Source organism: Peromyscus maniculatus, chromosome 1, assembly GCF_049852395.1.
Source record: "Peromyscus maniculatus bairdii isolate BWxNUB_F1_BW_parent chromosome 1, HU_Pman_BW_mat_3.1, whole genome shotgun sequence".
Classification (NCBI taxonomy): Eukaryota; Metazoa; Chordata; class Mammalia; order Rodentia; family Cricetidae; genus Peromyscus; species Peromyscus maniculatus.
Genome location: NC_134852.1, coordinates 51,230,135 through 51,239,854, shown reverse-complemented (window position 1 = coordinate 51,239,854; position 9,720 = coordinate 51,230,135).

Sequence of the window (9,720 nt, the reverse complement as noted above, 5' to 3'; positions counted from 1 at the left end):
GCCAACATTTATTATAAGTAAACCCTGATTTTTGTCCTTGAGAAGTGCAGGTAGTGTGACAAATAGAAAGGCCTGAGTCATAAATACTCATATACATACATCTTTATATTTGTAGTTGTCAGAGCCGGCCAGCAGTCAGCTGGGTAGCTGGGTAGAGGCGTGCGGATTGAAGAGACAATGAAGAGGACAGAAAAGAGTCGAGAGGTCTGCCGGTCAGCGCCGCACGGCCCCGAGTTTATTTCACAGCCAGTTTATACACAGTTTTGAAGGACAGAGGTAGAACAATGCACAGCACAGGCATTCAACCACTATCTATCCTACCTTGCGTCAAGGAGCAGGCAGTTTCATTTTCTATCTCAATGTACCTCCGGCTGGCATCAGCAGCCTGCATCTACTAGATAGTGTGTTCCTTCCCATGGGCTAATCAGGACCTTCTCACAGCCCTTCAAGGAGACTCTGTGGGCTAATTAGGTCTTTCTCAAAGACCTGGAGCAAGCAAGCTTGAACTCTATTGACTCAGAATAGACTTCAGATTCAAACTGGGAAACTGAGTCAGTTGTGGGCTCCCACATGTAGTGAATTCTTATTTGTGATAGTTCTAGTCTTAGAATTTACAGTTCACCAATTTCAGTACTGAACCTCTGTTGCCAGGGAAAACTGAGGCTGTATTCTTTTTTTTTTTTTTTTTTTTTTTTGAGAGAGAGAGGGTTTGTCTGTGTATCCCTGACTGTCCTGAAATTTGCTCTATAAACCAGGCTGGGATTTAAGACCTTCACCACCACCACCCAGCTTAGACTCTATTCTTATGCACCTCTGGTAACTAAACCTTTTCATCAGCCATTCAATAGCTAAGCTTTTTCTATTTAAACACACCATACTAATTATACATATGTTAATATATTTATACTTACTGTTCTTTCTAATAATGATAATTATGCTTTTTAAATGTAATGGACTCAAGTACATTGTGAGTTAGTGTGTTAAATACATGCATGCACAGTACATATGTTTAGCAGTTATGAACAGGAAACAGTATTGACTACAGGGCTGTACTGTACAATACAGCCATACAAATATACTTCTAAAAACTTGAAGCCAAAGTAAATAACTCATTAAAATTCTAATTTGTTGGAGCTGCAGGGTGTGTGATTGGAAAGCATTACCTGTGATTCAACCTCTTACCCTTGGCTTGAGAGAGAGGGCCATGAAGTAGCATAAGAGGAAGACAGTTGTAAACGAAGGCAGAGTTTTCTGTCCCAACCACCCAGTCCCAAATACCATAATTATAAATGCTTGGCCAATAGCTCAGGCTTATTAATAACTAGCTCTTACATTTAAATTAACCCATTTCTATTAATCTATGTATTGCCACATGCCATGGCTTTACTGGTCCTCTGGCATCTTGCTTCTTGGGTGGCTAGCTCACCTCTCTCAACTCCACCGGCTTCTTCCAAATTCTCAGTTTGATTGTTCTGCCTAACCTTATCCTGCCTTGCCATAGGCCAAAACACCCAATGAGAGCAACACATTCACAGCTTACAGAAGGACCATCCCACAGCATTTCCCCCTTTCTGTCTAATCAAAAAGGAAGGTTTCTAATTTAACATAGTAAAATTACAAAAAAAGTTATCAAGCAATAATTATAATTACAATATCTAGTCTATTTGTACTTGACAAAATCAAAGAAAACACTGAATTTTCTATCTTGCTGAGTCTAAAGTTTCATATCTAATTTACCTTTTATCATAAATAAGGAAAACTATAACTATCTAGTCTTCAATTCCATCAAATACCTGAGGAAATAATATCACCTGAGTAAGCAGGAAGTGCAGGCAAGCGACTTCCAAAAAATGTGAGAAATGATAGAAACACCTGGCTGCCTGGACAGTCACCCAAGGTTTCTCTAAGTATGGGGTATCCATAGGCCTAGTATATCTGACAGACTTTTCTCAGAAGCAGGAAATTTTGAAGGACTGTCTAACCTTGTCTTGGCAAAGTTTGGCAGTCACTTTTCTTGTGTCCTGCTGTCAAATTTGGACAGTAACTGTCAGCAGTTTGGGCAAGGGCAGTTTCTTTGCCCACATGGCTAACTTTTGTCATAACAAAAGCAAACTCCATATGGCGTTTCTTCAATCCCCATCATCTTCTCCGAAGTAGATCGGTGCTGCCAGGAATAGACATGTCTCACTGTCATAAAAAGCCTTATGTTATTAAAATATTTTAAATGCCATATTCTCTAGGTCTTTGAAGTAAGTGTTTGAAAAACATCTATCTAAATATATCTGTATATGACCTTGAAAACATACATAACATGACTGTAAGTTTGACTATTGTAGATGACTATTAATCTGTATTTTTTAATTATACATTACATTTTTAATTGAGCTGCAAGTACCTTAAACAAGTGTAGAAATAGACATGCAATATAACAGAAATAACTTTAAATTTGTATCAATAAACTAAAAATCAATACCAATGTAAAATATGTAAGATTAACAGTTGGTTTTGGATTAAAGTACATTCAATAATCTACCTTTTTCTCATCATAATAATCTACCCTTTCCCCCATCATTTCTATATCATATTCCCCTTTCTTCTTTTAGAAAGAGATTAACTATGACCGATAACAATTTGTAGCCAATCCCCCCTTAAATGAAAACAAACATTTATAACCAATATTTTGGGAATGTGGGTGTAGTTTTCTAAACTACTTCCTGCTGATTGGGGGTGCTGGTAATCTTTGAGGGACCCTGAAAAAAAACAGGAAAATTGTTAAGTCTTAGCTGTAGTATTTTGTGATGTTGGATAATCTCAGTCAGCAGCCTGGAAGTTGTTTTGGATGCTGGATCACCTGGGTCATTGGTTTCCACTGGAGATTTTTCAGGGGGTCTTCCTTGATCACACCTGATTTTTCTTTTTCTTTTTCTTTTTTCTTTTTCTTTGTTGGTTTGTCGAGGTAAGGTTTCTCTGTGTAGTTTTGGTGCCTGTCCTGGAGCTTGCTCTGTAGACCAGGCTGGCCTCAAAGTCATAGAGATCTGCCTGGCTCTGCCTCCTGAGAGTTGGAATTAAAGGCGTGTGCCACCACTGCCCAGCCATCTGATTTTCCTTAACTCAGAATGAATCCACAGCCTCTCATTTCCTGTGGAAACAAAAAACACAACCTCTCCCCCAAAGTGGCATGCCTTTTGACTTAAATTTTAGAGTCAATATATTTTTAAAATATATATGTTGGTTTAATTTAGTAGCTTTTACAATCAAAAGTCTCTCAGCGGTTATCATTCACCCATTAACAGACAAAAAAATCCAAAGAAAACACAATAATTTAGAATTCAGACTCTGTATTATTCATCCTTATATGGCTTATCATATTTTTATTACTCTTCTCTTTTTAAGGACATTACTTTATTATTTTTAAATCTATGGCTGTCTCTATTCTTCTTCTCTTTCCCAAGCCTATGTATATTTTTAAACACACTGTAACTTATTTAGAGTTTTTTTTACATCTGAATCTGTCCTTACTGCCCAGTCCCAAATACCCAGCAGCTGCTTCCCAACTTACTACACAGAGCCTTATATTAATTATAAATGCTTGGCCGATAGCTCAGGCTTATTAATAACTAGCTCTTACATTTAAATTAACCCATTTCTATTAATCTGTGTATTGCCACATACCATGGCTTTACTGGTCCTCTGGCATCTTGCTTCTTGGGCGGGTGGGCTCAACTCCACCCCTCTTCCTCCAAGTTCTCCATTTGATTGTTTTGCCTAACCTTATCCTGCCTTTCCATAGGCCAAAACAGCTTTATTATCAACCAATGAAAGCAACACACATTCACAGCATACAGAAGGACCATCCCACTGCAGACAGTTTTGAGAATGACATGTTCACATATTTCAGGAACTTCTCACCATTTGTTGACAGTGTTAGTGTCCCTCTGTATGGCTTAAAAACTAGACCAGCCGCATCTGTCTGACTTTTCCTGTAAAATGTTATGTGTGTCCAAACATATGGGAGACAGTGAGCTTGGTTTTATAGTTTGAAGCTGCATTCAGTGGTAGGATTTCACTTTTACCTAATTGAAAAGTGTGCTGTCTTAGTGCTGTATTGCTGTGAATAGACACCATGACTATGGCAACTTTTTTTTTTAAAGATTTATTTATTTATTAAGTATACAGAAGAGGGCGCCAAATCTCATTACAGATGGTTGTGAGCCACCATGTGGTTGCTGGGAATTGAACTCAGGACCCCTGGAAGAACAGTCAGTGCTCTTAACCTCTGAGCCATCTCTCCAGCCCAGACTATGGCAACTTTTATAAAGGAGAATATTTAATTAGGATGACAGCTTACAGTTCAGAGGTTTAATGCATTATCATCATGATGGAAAACATGGGCAGCATGTAGGCAGACATGGTGCTGGAGAAGGAGCTCAAAGTTCTACATCTTAAAGGTTCTGCATCTTGATCCACAGACAACAGGAAGTGAACTATCACACTGGACATGGCTTAAGCATATATAAGACCTCTAAACCCACCTCCACAGTGACACTTCCTTCAACAAGGCCACACAGTGCCACTTCCTATTACCCAAGCATTCAAAACCATGAGTCTGTGGGGGCTATTCAAACCTATTCCTATTCAAACCACCACATGTGCTAAGCCAGAATCCCATGCTGATATAATACCTTAGCTGCTGTGAGAGGAAGGATATGTGGAGTCAGGCTCAGTTTGATCACTGACTTCTGCACCTCACTTTTGATTTCACCCAGCTCTTTATTAGTGGACTGTGGGGCCCTACCTGGTAGAACACCTTCTTCTTCACTCCACTGGAGCCTTTCTACTTACCACGCAGTGTATGCCATCTGATAGCTGTTCTTTGAGTTCCTTATAATTCTTTAAGCAGCTTTCATAGAGTACACCCACATATTTCTCAACAATCATGTACATTAGCTTGACACTGTCCCAAGGGGCCACAACACAATATTCATATAGTGACTGCCTTCCATTAGTCTGACATGGTAGCTTTAGGTTGATGTTGAAAGCCTTTTGGGCCTGGCTATGAATTTCCCTCATGTTGAAGCACCTTGCAAGCTCTTAATTATTACCTGATGGAGAAGTTTGATGACAAATACTGAATTAGAGGGTGTGGAAATACCTTAGTTGAGGTGTGCATTTTTTAAAGATTTATTTATTTATTATGTATAAAGTATTCTGTCTGCATATGTCTCTGCACACCAGAAGAGGGCACCAGCTTTCATTATAGATGGTTGTGAGCCACCATGTGGTTGCTGGGAATTGAACTCAGAACCTCTGGAAGAGCTGCCAGGGCTCTTGACCTCTGAGCCATCTCTCCAGCCCGAGGTGTGAATTTTTTAAGTTCTTTGTGACCATGGACTGAGGTATTATTCAACCAGAAAGGCATGGTATTTGCCTTGGAGATGGCGCAGCTTGGCTGGAGCAGCTGTGGGAACAGTGCCAGTCTTTCTGAGGTACCTGGGCTTTCTTCAACTTTTGAAGAACTGGCTTAGTTTTCCTTTTTATATGACCAAGAATTTAAGGTTCCATATATCAATAGAGTCACCTTAAAAATCACCATTGATAACTGACACAGTTGTGTGGTCTGTCAACAGGGCAGTGGAGGGCATTTTAGGAGTGAGTAAACAGCATCATGAGAAGCAATACACGAATCTGCTGCATTGGGAAACAAGTGTCCCTTACCTCACACTTCTGTGTTCCTTCACTCTAAACACTGAAGGGGTGTGTGACACTCAGGGGACACATAAAGCAAATGAAGAGCTCTTGGCCCTGGTTCCACCTAACAAGACATCAGTGCTTATGAAATACGAACATTCTTGGGCTTACCTCAAACCAACTGAAACACAAACTCTTGGGTTGGAGCTTAGCAATGTATAGCAAGCGCTCCCAATGATTCTGGAGTATCACTGAAGTTCTTTACACTGAGTGGTTATTAGAGTCCATCCCACAGCAATATACAGAATACAGAAATGATGCTCAAATTACTTTTCTTGAAATGTGCTCATAACATCCATTGGAAATATACTTTAACATATTTTCACCAAAAGAATGACATTCTTAGCAGAGACTAGGCCATGTTTTTCCTAGGTTTTCCAGTCTTGAAAGACTATATTGTGGCTAAAATTAGTTCAAGAAAAATAGTGCAAGAAACAGTGATAGAGTTGGAGAGATGGCTCAGTGCTTAAGAGCACTTGCTGATCTTCTGGAGGACCTAAGTTCAGTTCCCAGTACCCATGTGGCAGCTCACAACCACCTGTAATTCCAGCTCCAACAGATCTGTCAGACACCCTCTTCTAGCCTCCATGGGTACGGGGTACTGTATGTGGGTGCACAAACCCATCCACACACAGACTGATATACATAATTAAATGAATCTATTAAACAAGACTTACTTGATGCAAATTTTATATGCAAAATGGTTTTTACTAAAGACTAAAATTTTTATTATTATTTTCTCCAGCTTTGAGTTTCAACATTTTACATTTGCTAAATCCACCAAAAGACTAAATATCCTCACATGTCCATTAAAAATGCTTCTATCTAGAACTGAAAATGCAAGCTAGTGCTATAAAAAATACATATTTTAAATACTTGTTTTATAGAATTCAATATAATTGCAAAGAAAGATGGCACATAATGCCTATGTTCTTCAGGTTGCTTGATTACTAATATGATGTCTAGCAGGATAACCCTTACTGAATGCTGCTATAGTTCTTACACCAGATCTCTCTCTGGTCTAATTTCTTTGATAGAGAGTGAAGGTTGTACAATGGATAGATTCTGAACAATTTCTGTTTTTCTATAACCCACAGCTTCTTTTCTCTATGAACCTGAAAGAGTCGGATTTCCTTCAGTCTTTCCTATATTTGACACAAATATCTTTACTTTCTGGTTCAGTGTGGGTTTTCTTATGACAGTTTGATGTGTGATATTTTGATCATATTCTGATAATAAAGCTTGTTTGGAGTCAGAGGCACTAGCTGACCAAAATTAACTATAGAGTTTTGGAAGACTGAAGACAGATAGGAGACAGGAAGCAGTAAGGTAAGGCTGGGAGAAGATCTCAGCCTTTTTGGGTTGAGAAACTGGAGAGAGAGGAGGTAACTGGTATCTTCTCTGCTTCTCTGATTTTTTAGGTTCTAGCCCTCATAACTGACTCCCGAATTTTTATTGATAAAGATTAATTAGATTAATGCTTCATCTGGCACCCAACATGGGGCATGAAAGCACGAGATAGCCACTCATCCCTGGTTTTGCAGCTGCTGCAGCCATGCCAGCAGCCACTGCCAGGAGCTGCAGTCACCACTGGTAGCCATAGCCACATAGCCACAGCTGCGGCCACCAGAGATGGCTGGCTTTTCCTTCCTTGCTCCAAGCTCTCTGAGTGAGTCTGGGATTTTCCTGTTGCAGCCTCTCTACAACAGTCTCCAGCTGCCACACAAGCTCCATAGGCCCTAAACTCCATAGGTGCCTGGGCTCCAAATGCCACTGGAGTTAGCCACCCACCACCAGCTGGCTCTGCCTTCAGGCAGCTCTGTGCTCTCACTTCCTGCCGGTCACATGTGCTGCTTCTACATGTTCCTATGCCCACTTTTCAGACAGCTGGCTCCTTGGCTCTCTTTTTCCCCCATGGGTTGTGGGCTTCCCCTGGACTCCCTCCTCAGGCTGCTGCCACACTTAGGTGAGTCACATTGATACCTGCTCTAGCTTCTATTGTTGTTGCAACCACCACATACTCTCAGTTTATAACTACTTGTGAGTAGTTGCAGCTGTCCTCAGCCAGGCTGTGCACCACCACTGCCTGTATTCTCCACCCAGGCATGCTACACAACAACAGCCAGCCTCACACTTCACTATCATCATCAGCAGACCTGGTGAGACATCTGGGAATTCTTTTTTTTTTTTTTTCAGTTTTTTGAGACAATGTTTCTCTATGTAGCCTTGGCTGTCCTGGAACTCATTCTGTAGACCAGGCTGGCTTCCAACTCCCAAAGGTCAGCCTGCCTCTGCCTCCCGAGTGCTTGGTTTAAAGGTGTATGCCACCACCACCTGGCCACCTGGGAATTCATAAAGATGGGAATTACTTAAAAAAAAAAGAGAGAGAGGAGGTTTTCGTCCCTACATTAAAAATGGGAAATGTTACAATGCATGGAGTTAGGTCTCTGTATAGTTCCACACTGAATAGTTTGAAATGGAACAATTAGATGAAGGGATAATCAACTTAACTGGCATTGACATAATGTCAATTATAATCATTATCATTTTGGTACTTCTTGTTTTATCCCTATAAAAGTTGTTTGATATCAGTGCCAAATATGAAAAATTGACTGATAAGATAAAATCCTTAGAAAGACAGACTAATGAAACTAAAAAAAATATTCACACACAGACAGAGGAATTTAGAACAGACGCTACTGCAACATTACATTATGAAACTGAAGAGAAGTGGCCCAAGGTAATTAGAAAACCAACCTTAAGTTATCCAGTTATCACTCAAGAATGACCACTAGATGATAGGCGTCCCCAAGGCTATTCAGAAGTTAACTGGGATCCTATAGAAATGTTAGATTTGAAGAGATTTAAAGAAGCAATAGTTTCTGGCCAGGCGGTGGTGGCGCACGCCTTGAATCCCAGCACTTGGGAGGCAGAGCCAGGAGGATCTCTGTGAGTTCGAGGCCAGCCTGGGCTACCAAGTTAGCTCCAGGAAAGGCACAAAGCTATGCAGAGAAACCCTGTCTCGGAAAAAAAAAAGGAAGAAGAAGAAGCAATAATTTCATATGGTATGCATTCACCTTTAGTGAAGCAGATGTTAAATTCATGGGCCACACAGAACAGAATTATTCCACAAGATTGGAAAGATTTAGTTACAGCAGCATTGGAAGCTGGACCTCAGTTACAGTGAAGGATCTGGTAGAGGGGCAAAGCTGGGGTCATAGAACAACGAGGTAGGCTAAAGGTTATGAGATTTCCCAAGATCAAAATCTCAGTGAGAGTCGTTAGGCTGATGCAAAATGATAGGTGGCATTTGATGGTCACACCTTGGCCCCATGCTGTACAGCAACTGCGAATGCTTGGGACAAGATTCAAGAATCAGGAAAGAGGACCCAAAAGAAGTTCACTGATTTTTTTTTACAAATATTTACTTCAGCTGTAAATAGAACGATATCAGATACAAAAGTTAGATAATATCAATTGAATCCTTGGCTCTTGAAAATGCTAATCCAGAAAAGGGTGATTATGCCTTTAAAAACAAAATCAGCACCCATAAAAGAATGGATTAGAAAGATAGCTGATATTGAATCTCATGCTTATGATGATACTTAGATAGGAGAAATGACTTCTAAAAACTTTAAGAAAAATAAAAAGGTTAGGTGTTTTAATTGTAGTAAAATAAGTCATCTAAAAAGGGATCATAGGCAAGGCATTCTAGGAACAGTGTTTTTTCTAGAGATAATCCAAACAGAAGGCCTCAGACTTTTGGAATATGCAGAAGGTACGGCAAAGGCTGACACTGAACTAATGAATGCAGATCAACATGAGACAGGCAAGGTAAACTTTTGCCATTGGGAAAGGCCATAGGGGGCCTTGCAGGCCCTTATGTCAAATTCCATCATTCCCTGTCAGCACTGTGGAAACTCCTCCACAAAACAATTAAAGACCCACTGCCTGTTGTGAAAAATCATACTG